At 40.6% G+C, this 14,858-nt stretch overlaps 1 protein-coding gene across 10 annotated transcripts in view; it reads right to left on the bottom strand.

The window, feature by feature from the left end:
* ptprk (protein tyrosine phosphatase receptor type K) overlaps positions 1-14,858 on the bottom strand; it is a 588,682-nt gene that overhangs the window by 367,743 nt on the left and 206,081 nt on the right. The gene's annotated exons all lie outside the window — the stretch shown is intronic.

Here is a 14,858-nt window from a genome sequence, read left to right as displayed (position 1 = left end):
TTCCCAACTATCGTAGAACTCACGATATGATAGTCTGCTGCAGAGACCTTGGTAAAACCTTTGCTCCTATTCTGGCTTCAACTTCTTACGGTCTTATTTGTCTTGCCAGCGAATTTGGATAGCTAATAATTTAATCTGTGTTCAATTCTCCTTTCCATTAATTCCCACATTAAGCTTCCAAATTGAATTTTACCCCCATCACAAAAATGTGGACATACCTCACAGCTAAAGGAAAAGTTTTACAAAATAGGAGTAACTTGTAAAAGACACCCTGCTGTTACTTTAACTCTTAAGCAAAGCATCTAGCTAACAAAAAATATTGCTTTTGTTAGCCTGACTCTTGGGTAACAGTAATGTTCCCACATAAGACTCTCAATGTTCTTTATTTCAATATAATGCCAAGAGAATTTTATCAGGAAATTTGATTGCTTCCTAGAGTTCAAAAAAAGTGGATACTTGCTCAAATCATATAACTGCAAATATTAATCAATTAATCATTATAATTAACAGAAAATGTATTTTCTCAGTGAAGGTGTTCTGATATCACGTTCTTTCCAAGAACACTATCAGCAATGATGCAGCATGGTCAGCATCCTGCGTATTAAATACTGTCAACACAAGCAAATTCTGGTAACGATAAGCTACCCAAAATTATTTATAGTACAAAAGCAAGACCAATCTGTGTTTAACTGACAAACATCTGGTTGAGGTCTTCCAAACTCAGATTAAATCACATCTTTTCAATGGTAGCTAAGCATAATTTACTTTCCATTAGACAAGCAGGAGAAAAGGAAAGAAAATATCATCATTAGATATCATTCAGGTTAAAGAATCAGAAAATATTACTATTTACTAGAAGACTTATTCTGTTGCATAATAGAAGTAAAAAGCAAGGATGATGGTTTGTTAGCTTTTAATGAAACAGTTTCACCACTGGAGGCAAGAAATGCAATATTTTCATAATATTTCTTTTGCTTATGTCTTAGCCCTATAGAGACTCCTCATTGTGAATCTCTCCAGACAGTAGTACTTTTGGAAGTACCCATAACCTTGATGAGTTCAGAGGCCAATTTCAGTATTCTGTACACTGGGAATAAAGATATCACTGGTTTCATGTGGTTGACAAAACTAACTGAAGTGCTGGATCTCCACAGACTGAAAAAATAGATTTAATAAGATTAAATTTTAAATAAAATGACATGTTCAATTTTTTGCTTTTGAACTTGTGGGTTAGGGAGCGCACGAGTACATACTGATAGCACAATGCCCTTGTACTGTACTTTGCTTCCTGCTCAATGTAAAGTATTTGGTGTCTGCTTTCCCAACTCGCGAAAACGCCTATCTATATCAGCTGGTCTTTCAAATCAGGCCATAACACACTTCTATTACTGCAATCCTTTGAAGTAGAAATTTGTCTGTATTCACATATTCTGAGCAGGTTGCAGAACCATACAAACAGCACAATGAAATTGTGGATCCAGGTACAATCGAAACTCTCTAAATGAAAAATTTCAACATTCTTTACATCAATGTGTAATTATGGACCTTGAACAAATGCAACAAATTTGAAGGCAATGAATGGCAAAATTAAAATAATTTAAAATTTTAAAACGTACAGTTATTTAGATGAATGTAAAATCGGGGTTTCATGACTGGACTACCTTCTTTCGCTCTGAAGTGAGAAGCAAGCAGGATAGTTCTCTTAATCGGAAAAACAGTAAAATAGCTTCTATTAAAGGTTAGTGGTCAGATTTGCATTACCAACAGGTAATTGGGAATAGAAAATATAACCACTTGTTGTCTGATTTTATTTTAGCATCCTGCAGCTATCAATCATCCAATTCCTCCATTAAAGCATACTACCCCTCCGACCCCACCCATGAATATAATGGTTATTTTTAGCCTTTTCCCAAAAGCCTAGTCAAAGTAGGAAACTATTACATTACACAAGAGCCAACTTTTTAAAAAAAATTTGCTCATGGTTGACTGTTACTGACAAAGCCAGCATTTGATGTCCATTCCTGATGCCAGTGAGCAACTAGCTTGCAGGTCCACATCAGATGAGAGTTAAGAGGATTTGGAGTCACACAAAAGCCAGACAGATGAGAATGTCCCCAAAAGACATCAGTGAAATGGATGGGCTTTTATGACAATCAATGATGGTTGTCAAGGTCAAAATTACAGATACAGCTTCACATGCTAGATTTATTAATTGTACGTAATTTTCACCAGTTGCCGTGGTGAGATTTGAACCATGCCCCCAAAGCATGAGACTGGGCATGCAGTTTACTAATAAAGTGACATTACTACTACATCACCATCTCAGCCCATTTCTATTTGCTTGGGTAGCCAACTAATGAGAACAACACATTCTCATTTCAAGAACGCTTCCTCTTATAAACACACGGAGCATCCATGGGACAGATGAGAATCTAAAATAGTGCTGAATGACAAAATGGAATACTGGAAACGCCAGACAGTCTGATTGCAATTTGACCAAAACCGTGCCCCAAACAAAATCAGGTTGAAACTTAACCTCCCTTCTACTACTACACAAAAGAAAAGGTCCCAACAATGCCCCATCACCATATTTCTAGGACACTGAATACCTTCTGAATGAGTATGACCCAGGGACTATGGCTAAGATCAGCTAATATCCCAAAAGGGTCATTAACTGGTAACAAGCGACCAATAAAGTTTCTGTAAAGTGGAAACAGATATCAATGTCGTCATTGAGATAAATTGGAGAGCCCTGATGTAATCCTTCAAAGAAATCAAAATGAAAGGAAATAAAATTATACACTTATTTATACTATTTACAGAACAATTAAACACTAGGCAAATTTAACTATGTAGTTTTGACACTGGCTTATCCAATAAGTAAAATAAGTCAGTAAATTGACAGTTTTATTAAAGTTCACTGCAAGGCACAATTAGAGCCATCTTTGCTAATCAGTACAAATGCTATTTAGTTTTGCACACTATGTACTTCTTTCACTGTAAACCTTATTACAATGCATGTCTCCTCTGTTGAAATACTGTAAATCAATTCACACTATTAAAAGAAAATTGTGGCACAAAAGTAACCAGTAATTGAAAGTGAATTCGTAGTGTCCTTTAATGACAAACTGGTAAGAGAAAAGGTCACCTCAACGTTCAAACAATCCTGCAAGGCAATTATGAACACAAAATAAACTGCTATCATTTGTCAGAAAAGAAAACAACAAATACAGTGGTATTTATGAAAATTAAGTGGAAAATTTGTGAAAACTAAATTGAATATACTTTGATACCTATACAATGTGAAAAACATTTACAAATATAAACAAATTAGAATTATTCAATATGGAAACAATGCCCCAAGTGAGTTAACATACAAGATGGACGAAATTTGTTGTACTGCATGCCTCTTCATCTGTGAATTGTCTTCATCACATAGAACATACTTTTAAGGTTTGGTTTTAAATGGCAAGGTAACCTGTAGGTGGCATAATATGCTAACAATGCCAACAATAGTAAAATACCGTAACTACTACTATAGAGAATACAACAGTCTATCAATAAATTGCAAACTTCTCAGTCTCACCACATAAAACCGCTGTCAGACAGCTCACCTATAACTCATTTGGTTGGGTATGCAGAGGCTTGTAAAATACACGAGCCTGCAGCTCTCAAAGGGGTGTGACCTGCCATTGAAGGGAAAAAAAGTCATAAGAAACTCAAAGTACTCATTGTGCACAATGGCACAAGCTAGACATTTCTGCAACACTGCACTCTTTTATCTGAAGAGTTAGAACCACAAAGAAGTGGTGAAGTGAAAATAAGGTTCAGATTTGACAAGTCTGAAAGAAAAATGGAAAATGCTGAAATATTCAGCATGTATGTCAGCATCTACAGACAAAGAAACAGCATTAACCTTTCAGGTTGGTGACCAATCATTAGATCTGAAAAAAAGTGGAGACGCTGAAAGGTGTTTTAATTAAGTAGATGTGGGGAATGATGGAGGTAGTCAAGAAAAATGTAAAGGTCATTTATGAAGCGTAAGGCAAGAGACATTAATGACAAAAAAGGTTGATGCTGCAAGGCAAAAGGAGATTGCAATGGACAATTAAAGAACAAAAAGAGGAGCAAGGTTAATCATAAGAGTTGATCGTATTTGAGGCAGTACACTGACATGAATGGAGATTTGGCTCATGGGCATAAAAACAAAAGTGGGAATGGGCATACCTTTTCAGATTGGCAACCTGTAACCAGTGGGGTTCCATAGGGATCAGGGCTAGCACTGCAACTGCCTACAATATATGTTCGTGGGGAGGAGGTGAATGTACTGCAGCCAAATTTGCAGTTGATACAAAAATAGGTAGAAAGACAAGTTGTAAAGGGAATAGAAACAGTTTACACAAAGATAGTGATAGGTTAAGTGAGTGGGATAAAAGATGGCAAAGGTAATATAATGTTGGAAAATATGAAGTGGTTAATTTAGAAGAGAGAACAAAAGTAAAGATGATTATATAAATGGAGAAAAGCTGGAACACAAAGGGAATTTGGGTTACTTGTGTATGAAACACATAGTAGCACACAGGTGCAGCTGGTCATCAAGAAGGCAAATGGAATATGGATCTTATTTCAAAGGGGTTGAAATATAAGAGTAGGAAAGTCTTGCTACAAATGTACAAGGTGCTGGTGAGACAATCTCGGCTACTATGAGCAGTTTTGGTCCTTTTATTTAAGGAAAGATATTGGTTCATTGGAGGCAGTTCAGAGACTAACCTCTCTGCATATACCCTGTCAAGTCCCTTGAGAATCTTGTTTCAATAAAGTTGCTCCTATTTCTGCGAAACTCCAAAGAATACAGGCCCAAGCTACTCAAACTCTGCTCCTAAGACAGTCCCTCCAAATCTAGGATCAAACTAGTGCTTTGTATTGTTTCAGCAAATCCTCCCGAGTTTCATACTCCAATCCCTTTGGGATAAAGGGCAACATTTCATTGGTCTTCCCTATTATTTGTTGAAATTCGTTGCCAGCATCTTGTGACTTATGAGTGAAAGCTCACAAATCCCTCTGTACTATAGTTTTCTGTAGCTTTTCTCCACTTAAATATTTAGCTCCTCTATTTTTCTTACCTCACATTTTCACACACTATAGCAATTCGTCAAGTTTTTGCCCACTTGCTTCATCTGTCTTTGTCTCTCTGCTGACTATGGCATCCTCAACACTCTCTTTCCCCCCCAACTGACAAGAGTACATTCACTTTCCTCATCCAAGTTATTAATCTACATCGTAAATAACTCTGGCCCCAGCACTGATCCCTGCAGTACGCCACTAGTTAAAGATTGCCGTAAAGAAAATCCCACCTGTCTTCTATCAGTTTGCTAATCTTCTAACTATACTAATATACTATCTCCAATGCTATAGACTCTTACGTTATTAAATAGTCTAATGTGTGGGACCTTATCAAACGCTTACTGAAAATCCAAATGTATTACATCCACTGCCTCTCCTTTAATATTCTGTTTGTTACCACCTGAGAATTCTAGTAAATTTGTCAGGCATGATTTTTCCCTTCATGAAGCCATTATGACTCTGCTTGATCAAACCAAGTATTTCCAAATGTTCTGCTATGTAGTAGACTCTAACATCTTCCCAATAACAGAGGTTAAGTTAACTGGCCTATAGTTACCTGTTTTTTCATTCCTTCCCTTTTTAAATAAGGCTGTTTGACAGCTTTCCAGTTCTCTGCAACTTCTCCAGAAGCTTAAGGACTATTGGAAGATTACTAATAGTGCATCCACTATCTTCAGCTACTACTTTTAATATCCTACAACCAGGTTAAGGGGATTATCAGTTTTTAGCCTCATTAGTTTACTCCCACTTTTTTCTATTTTTATTGTTGTATTTAATTCCTCTCCTCCTTTTGTTCCTTGATCATTTATTAAATTTAGAATACTATTAGTAGCTTCTACTGTGAAGAATGATGTAAAATTTTTCTATACTTATGCAAAGTAATGTATGTTAGCAGTCAAAGGTACACAGCATAGCTCCCTTGCAACTAGCAGTGGTGGCTGAGAGTTACTGATGTTGGGATCTCATAGGAAACATCTGAATGACGTTAGCACCACGGACTAATGTATAATCAAGGTACCCTAACTGCTTTCTAGACACTTAGGATATGCATAATGATGTTTCTATGATTTTATACATCCTGAACACGAGAGGATCATTTCCTGTTTGCTTATCAATGACATCCTAAGTGGGAAAGTTCTTTGCAATTTGAGGAAGGGATGATTGGAAAAGATCCAGGAACACAAAAGCTGTCTATTGTTGTAGCTTTCACTTCCAAGGGAAGTGCTGCTCCTGTTGCAAAGTTGGTTTGAGTATCCTTCAGCAGCTCACATAACTCTGACTGCCAGTTGTGTAGAGGTAACAAAGTTAAGTGATGAATCATGCATCCCAAGTAACAAAAACACAGAATTGCTGATGTTGGAAATCTAAAATTAAACAAAGTGTTGGAAAAACTCAGCAGGTTGAGTGAAAAACAGAATTAATGTTTCAGATCCTTTTGGATGAAAGATCACTGGACTCGAAACGTTAACTCTGTTTTTCTCTCTCTCGAGATGCTGCAGACCTGCTGAGTTTCTTCCAAACTTTATGTTTTTGATCCATTTATCTAAAAAATTGGCGAGAACTCTATAAACACCACTTCTGGGGTTAGTGAAGATTGCAGAGTAAAGGTACTGTGCATTGCTATATTTGCATTTGTAGCTGCCTAAAAGAAATTACTGAACCATATTTCATGATGAGATAAAGGCATCCTATCCTAAGAAATCTGTCCCCCTTTCCCTACACAGCCCATCTGCAGCCTCTGTAGCACAGGTGACCACAGCAAAATCCTCGATGACTCTTCACCATAAGCTGGGTTCTATTCTTATTTTTTCAATCATCACCGGAAAATCATCCAGATCTCCCAATGATCGATCCTGAGACCCATCCCATGTTTCATCCTCAAGCTGTCCCTCTGAAAGACTTGTGGTGCTTTATCAGACAGCCTGCAATTACCAGAGGCGTATAAAGATTTTCTTTCTTTAAAGATATCAGGAACTGGCCCATTTTATAATATATGATGGCAGCAATATTTAATAAACTTAAAGTGATGCTGGTCCTGGCAAATAACAACTTGCCATTAGTATTCAAACTTCTTGAGTCAGCTCAGTTGCAAGTTTCATCACAAATCCAGCTACACCCAGAGGCAATTATTACAGATCAAAACAACACAGTTCTTTGTTGTTCGAAGTAGTATCTGAAATTAAAAGGGATGATGGAATTAAATGGAATTATAACAATATGGGGAAAGGAGTGATGACTGCCTTTAAAAAGCAATGAATCCCTTTACTCATTTTAATTAACAAAAAGAGTATCACACAGACAAGCATTAACATTTTAACATAAGAAATACAACAGCAAAAAAGGAGACCAGACCCAAGCAGAGAAATATTGGTCAAACAGGTATGCTTCAAAAGAGAGTCTTAAAGCAAATGAAATCACAGAAGATTTTATTTATTTTCATACCTATTTATTTCATGGATGTCGGTGACACCAGCAAGGCCAGAATTTATTGTCTCCGATAGCCCCTTCGAAGATGGAACTGAGTGTCTTCTACAACCGCTCTGGACAGCGTGTTGCAGGTACACCACAGTGCTAATAAGGAGTAAAATACCTGAGATATTGACCCAAGGACAAAGAAGGTACTATATATTTTTAATGTCAGAATAGTGGCACCGGGTGCTTCATCTTTCCCTGTAGTACAGGTTGTAAAAGTGTTGTCCATGAAACATTGCTGAGGTGCTGCAGACATCTTGGTAGACATGGACTGGAGGGAGTGAATATTCAAACTCTGGCTTGTATGTTGTTGAGCTTCTTGAATGTTGAAGTTATACTCATTCAACTAAGTAGAGAATACTTTTCATCACACACTGACTTGTGCCTTGCAGAGAGCAGAAATCCTTTTAGACTCAGATAGGGAGCTTCTTGCCATTAAATATCCAGCATCTGTCCTTCCCAGCAGGTATTTAAGTTTGGCGGTCTAGTTAAGGTTTTGATGGATTGTGCTCTCTCAAGTTGCTATTGTAAGGGATTTAACAATGGTAATTCACTGAATGGCAAGACAAAATGATTAGATTAGATTCCCTACTGTGTGGAAACAGGCCCTTCGGCCCAACCAGTCCAAACCGACCCTCCGAAGAGTAACCCACCCAGACCCTCTCCCTCTAACTAATGCACCTAACACTATGGACAATTTAGCATGGCCAATTCACCTAACCTGCACATCTTTGGACAGTGGGAGGAAACCGGAGCACCCGGAGGAAACCCACGCAGACATGGGGAGAATGTGGAAACTCCACACAGACAGTCGCCCAAGACGCCGAACCTGGGACCCTGGTGCTGTGAGGCAGCAGTGCTGAACACTGAGCCACCGTGCCACCCCAAGAGTTTTTTTTTTGGAGATGGTCATTACCAAATATTTATCCATGGCACATCATATGTAACCTAATGGGTTAGGAAGCATTGATGGGTACTCCTAGTTGACTCCAAATTATTTACTTTTGTCTTTCGCACTCACATTTTGGGCTACATCAATCGCAAAATCTCCTCCTTTAGTTGCTCAAATCCCATGAATGGAAGTGGCGGCAGTGCGGAGCTTTCATTTGAACTACAACTATTTGCAACATGACCTGTCCACTGTTGAGCATGCATACAGTCTTGTGTTCTTGAAGCTCTTCTCACTTTCTCTTTCATTTTCACGGAAAAATATCAGTTCTGAAAAGTATGCGTTTCTGGAAAGATTATCACTCCCATAGGAAATTCAAGAAAAAAAAAATGTGCCAGGATTATACTTGCTATGGATAAGAGGGAAATAACCCACAGTATGGTTTGTCTCCCACTTATAGAGTTCTAAAAACAAATTTTATATTCCCTCTGAAGCTCTCCTTAATGCAGAGCAACACTAACATTAAAGGCTAGAGGGAACTTGTTCACAACTGTTCAGAATGCCAACAGCCAGAGCAGGAGCAGAGAAAAGAATTCTGAGAAAAAAATCCTGCAATTCAGATCCCACCAATGCATGGGACATCCCACCCCAAATGCCCAAAATATCTGATTGAGAATCACTCTGTTCAGCCGCATGAAAGCTCAGGGAGGTAGCTTTGCAACCCAGTGTAAATGCATCCTCAAATCAAATGATGGAGAGTCTCATGTTATAGTATCAGCATACACAGAACATAGAAAGGTACAGCACAGAACAAGCCCTTCGGCCCACGATGTTGTGCCGAGGATTATTCCTAATCTAAAATAAAATAACCTAGCCTACGCACCCCTCAACCCACTGCTGTCCGTATGCGTGTCCAGCAGCCACTTAAATGTCCCTAATGACTCTGCTTCCACCACCACAGCTGGTAACACATTCCATACATTCACAACTCTCTGCGTAAAGAACCTACCTCTGACGTCTTCTCTATACCTTCTTCCTAATATCTTCAAACTATGACCTCTTGTGCCAATCAATCCTGTCCTGGCTATTAACTCTATCCATTATTCTCATTAACCTGTATACCTCGGTTAGGTCACCTCTCTTCCTCCTCCTCTCCAGACAGAAAAGTCTGAGCTTAGTCAACCTCTCTTCATAAGACAAGCCCTCCAAGTCCAGGCAGCATCCTGGTAAACCTTCTTTGCACCCTCTCCAAAGCCTCTGCATCTTTCCTATAGTAGGGTGACCAGAACTGAACACAATATTCCAATTGTGGTCTCACCAGGGACTTGTAGAGCTGCAGCAAAACCTCGCGGTTCTTAAACTTGATCCCCCTGTTAATAAAAGCCAAAACACCATGTGCTTTCTTAACAACCCTATCCATTTGGGTGGCAACTTTGAGGGATCTATGCACTTGAACACCAAGTTCCTCCAAACTGCCAAGAATCCTGTCTTTAATCCTATACTCAGCATTCAAGTTCGACCTTCCAAAATGCATCACTTTGTATTTATCCAGGTTGAACTCCATCTGGCCTTGCTCAGCCCAGCTCTGCATCCTGTCCATGTCATGCTGCAGTCTGCAATAGCCCTCGATACTATCAACTGCACCTCCAATCTTTCTGTCATTGGCAAATTTACTAACCCACCCCTCAAGCTCCTCATCCAAGTCATTTATAAAAACTACAAAGAGCAGAAGCCCAAGAACAGGACACTACTCAATTCTGACCTCCAGTTCCATCTAAAACCACTCTGCCTTCTGTCAGCCAAACAATTCTGAATCCAGACAGCCAAATCTCCCTGTATTCCAAATTTCCTGACTTTATGAATGAGGCTACCTTATCAAATGCCTTGCTGAAGTCCACATACACCACATCCACTGCTCAATCTTCGTTGACCTGTCTCTTCACCTCCTCAAATAATTCAAGATGATTTGTGAGGCATGACTTGCCCCTCACAAAGCCATGCTGACTGCCTTTAATCATGCTATGCTTTTCCAAATAGTCACAAATCCTATCCCTCAGAATTCTTTCCAGAACCTTGCTGACCACTGATGCAAGACTGACTGGTCTGTAATTGCCACAGATTTCCCTATTCCCTTTCTCGAAAAGAGGAACAACATTCGTCTCCCTCCAATCCTCCGACACGACTCCCATGGAGAGTGAGGAAGCAAAGACCTTCTCCAGCGGCTTAGCAACTTCCTTTCTCACTTCCCAGAGCAACCAAGGATAAATCTTGTCTGGCCCTGGGGAGTTAGCAATCTTAACGTTTGCCAAAATTTCCAGCACATCAACTTAATCAATCTTGATCTGTTCAAGTCTGTTTCCCAGCTCCTCAAAATTCTCATTCACAGGGTCCCTTGCCTTAGTGTAAACCAAAACAAAAAACTCATTTAGAGTTTCACATATATGCTCAGACTCCACGCACAAGTTCCCTCCACTATCCCTGACCACTCTTCGGGGGTGTTTAAACTAATTTGGCAGGGGGATGGGATCCGGACTTGTAGTCCAGCAAGTAGGTTAGCTGTTTTTCAGGATGTCCAAGAATGTAGGGAAGCTGTGGAGAAGGTAGCACTGACAGGGAATACTTACAGACAAAGATATGGGTTCAAGTGTGTATACTTCAACACAAGGAGTATCAGAAATAAGGTGGGTGAATTTAAGGCGTGGATCAGTACCTGGGACTACGATGTTGTGGCCATCACGGAAACGTGGATAGAAGAGGGACAGGATGGTTGTTAGAGGTTCCTGGTTACAGATGTTTCAGTAAGATTAGGGAGGGTGGTAAAAAAGGAGGGGGGGTGGCGTTGCTAATTAGAAATGGTATAATGGCTGCAGAAAGGCAGTTCGAGGGGGATCTGCCTTTGGAGGTAGTATGGGCTGAAGTCAGAAATAGGAAAGGAGCAGTCACCTTGTTGGGTGTTTACTATAGGCCCCCCAATAGCAGCAGAGATGTGGAGAAACAGATTGCGAAACAGATTTTGGAAAGGTGCAGAAGCCACAGGGTAGTAGTCATGGGTGATTTCAACTTCCCAAATATTGATTGGAAGCTCTTTAGATCAAGTAGATTGGATGGGGCAGTATTTGTGCAGTGTATCCAGGAAGCTTTTCTAACTCAGTATGTAGATTGTCCGACCAGAGGGGAGGCCATATTGGATTTGGTACTCAGTAACGAACCAGGACAAGTGATGGGCTTGTTAGTGAGTGTGCATTTTGGTGATGGTGACCACAATTCTGGGACTTTCACCTTGGTTATGGAGAGAGATAGGTGCGTGCAACAGGGCAGGTTTTACAATTGGGGGAAGGGTAAATATGATGCTGCAAGACAGGATCTGAGGAGTATAAATTGGGAGCATAGGCTGTCAGAGAAGGGTGTCATTGAAATGTGGAACTTTTTCAAGGAACAGATACAACATGTCCTTGATATGTATGTACCTGTCAGGCAGGAGGGGTGGGTTAGTAAATTTGCCAATGACACAAAGATTGGAGGTGCAGTTGATAGTATCGAGGGCTATTGCAGACTGCAGCACATGGACAGGATGCAGAGCTGGGCTGAGAAAGGCTAGATGGAGTTCAACCTGGATAAATACAAAGTGATGCATTTTGGAAGGTCGAACTTGAATGCTGAGTATAGGATTAAAGACAGAATTCTTGGCAGTTTGGAGGAACTTGGGTGTTCAAGTGCATAGATCCCTCAAAGTTGCCACCCAAGTGGATAGGGTCATTAAGAAAGCACATGTGTTTTGGCTTTCATTAACAGGGGGATCAAGTTTAATCCCAGGAATTACAGGCCAGTTAGTCTTACTTCGGTGGTAGGCAAAGTAATGCAAAAGGTAGGATTTATGATTATGTGGAAAGACACTGCTTGATTAGGGACAGCCAGCATGGATTTGTGAGGGGTAGGTCTTGCCTTACAAGTCTTATTGAATTCTTTGAGGAGGTGACCAAGCATGTGGATGAGGGTACAGCAGTGGATATAGTGTACATGGATTTTAGTAAGGCATTTGATAAGGTTCCCCATGGTAGGCTTATGCGGAAAGTCAGGAGGCATGGGATAGAGGGAAATTTGGCCAGTTGGATAGAAAACTGGCTAATCGATCGAAGTCAGAGAGTGGTGGTAGATGGTAAATATTCAGCCTGGAGCTCAGTTACAAGTGGAGTTCCGCAGGGATCAGTTCTGGGTCCTCTGCTGTTTGTAATTTTTATTAATGACTTGGAAGAGGAAGTGAGTATTATCGTTCATTAGCAGAGGGATTGAATTCAAGAGTCTTGAAGTGATGTTGCAACTGTACAGGACTTTGGTTAGGCACATTTGGAGTACTGTGTGCAGTTCTGGTCGCCTCACTTTAGGAAAGATGTGGAAGCTTTGGAGGGGGTGCAGAGAAGATTTACCAGGATGTTGGCTGGAATGGAGAATAGGTCGTACGAGGATAGGTTGAGAGTGCTAGGCCTTTTCTCATTGGAACGGCGAAGGATGAGGGGTGACTTGATAGAGGTTTTTAAGATGATCAGAGGAATAGATAGAGTAGACAGTCAGAGACATTTTCCTCCGGGTACAACAGAGTGTTACAAGGGGACATAAATTTAAGGTGAAGGGTGGAAGATATGGGGGGATGTCAGGAGTAGGTTCTTTACCCAGAGAGTGGTGGGGGCATGGAATGCGCTGCCTGTGGGAGTGGTAGAGTCAGAATCATTGGTGACCTTTAAGCGGCAATTGGATAGGTACATGGATAGGTGCTTAAGCTAAGACAAATGTTCGGCACAACATCGTGGGCCGAAGGGCCTGTTCTATGCTGTATTGTTCTATGTTCTACCTTCCCCGATCTGTGCCATTTCTGTGGAACAATTGCTCCCAGTCTATATTTCCCAACTCCCGTTTGATAGCGTCATTCCTCACATACGAGTAAAATGCCTTTGGGTTGTCCCCAGTTCTTCCTGCCAAGCCTTTTTCGTGCCCCTTCCTGGCTCTCCTCAGTCCATTTCTGAGCTCCTTTCTAGTAAGCCTGTAATCCTCTAAAGCTGTGCTAGATCCTTGCTTCCTCCACCTTACGTAAGCTGCTTTCTTCCTTTTGAGGAGAAGCTCCTCTGTTCTCGTCATGCAAGGCTCCTTAATCTTACCCCTTCTTGCTGTCTCAGGAATAAATTTGTGCATCACTCGCAACTGCTCCTTAAACAATCTCCACATGTCTGCTGTGCCATTTCTGTGGAACAATTGCTCCCAGTCTGTATTTCCCAACTCCTGTTTGATAGCGTCATAATTTCCTTTTCCCCAATTAAATATCTTCCCTTGGTAACTGCTCCTTTCCCTCTCCAAGGCTATGGTAAATGTGAGGCACTTGTGGTCACTGTCACCAAAGTATTCTCCCACCACGAGATCTGACACCTGTCCTGGCTCATTGCCGAGCACCAAATCCAAAATGGCCTCTCCCCTCGTCAACCTGTCTACACACTGAATAAGGAAACCCTCCTGAACACACCTAACAAAAACGGTTTGGTCCAAACCATCTGCACTAAGGAGGTTCCAACCAATATTGGGAAAGTTGAAATCACCCATAACAACAAGCCTGCTACATCTATATTTTTGCAAAATCTGCCGGCCTATGAGTTCTTCAATCTCCCTGCTGCTATGAGAGGGGCTGTAGAAAACCCCCAATGAGGTGACTGCTCTCTTGCTGTTCCTAACTTCCACATATACTGACTCAGTAGACAAACCTTCCTCAATAACCTCCATTTCTATAGCTGTGATGCATTCTCTGATTAGCAATGCTATATCCCTTCCACTTTTTCCACCTTCCCTGTTCTTTTTAAACGTTCTAAACCCTGGAACATCTAGCAATCATTCCTGCCCCTGTGAAACATCATAGTCCCAAGTAGTGATCCATGCTCTACATTCATAACTCTTATTTCTGACACTCCGTGCCTTCAAGCAGACACACTTTTAACCGTTCCCTTTGTTTCATCATGTGAAAAACCTTGCCAATAGATTCACTATGTCCTGTCACTGCCTCATCTACAACTGCCCCCCACTGTTTCCCATACCCTTGTCAAACTAGTTTAAACACTCCCCAACCACACGAACAAATCTCCCATGCAGTACTTCTGTTGAATAAAGGGAACTATGGAGCTATGAGGGAGGAGCTGGCCAAAGTTCAATGGTGCAATACCTTAGCAGGGATGACCATGGAGGAACAATGGCGGATATTTCTGTGTATAAAGCAGAAGTTGCAGGATCAGTTCATTCCTAAAAGGAAGAAAGATCCCAGGAGGAGGCATGGGCGGCCGTGGCTGACGAGGGAAGTAAAGAAACATATAAAGTTAAAAGAGAAAAAGTATAACATAGC

Source organism: Chiloscyllium plagiosum, chromosome 3 (genome assembly GCF_004010195.1).
Source record: "Chiloscyllium plagiosum isolate BGI_BamShark_2017 chromosome 3, ASM401019v2, whole genome shotgun sequence".
Lineage (NCBI taxonomy): Eukaryota > Metazoa > Chordata > Chondrichthyes > Orectolobiformes > Hemiscylliidae > Chiloscyllium > Chiloscyllium plagiosum.
Note: the sequence above shows the minus strand (reverse complement) of the source record. Positions and strands in the feature narration are given on the sequence as shown.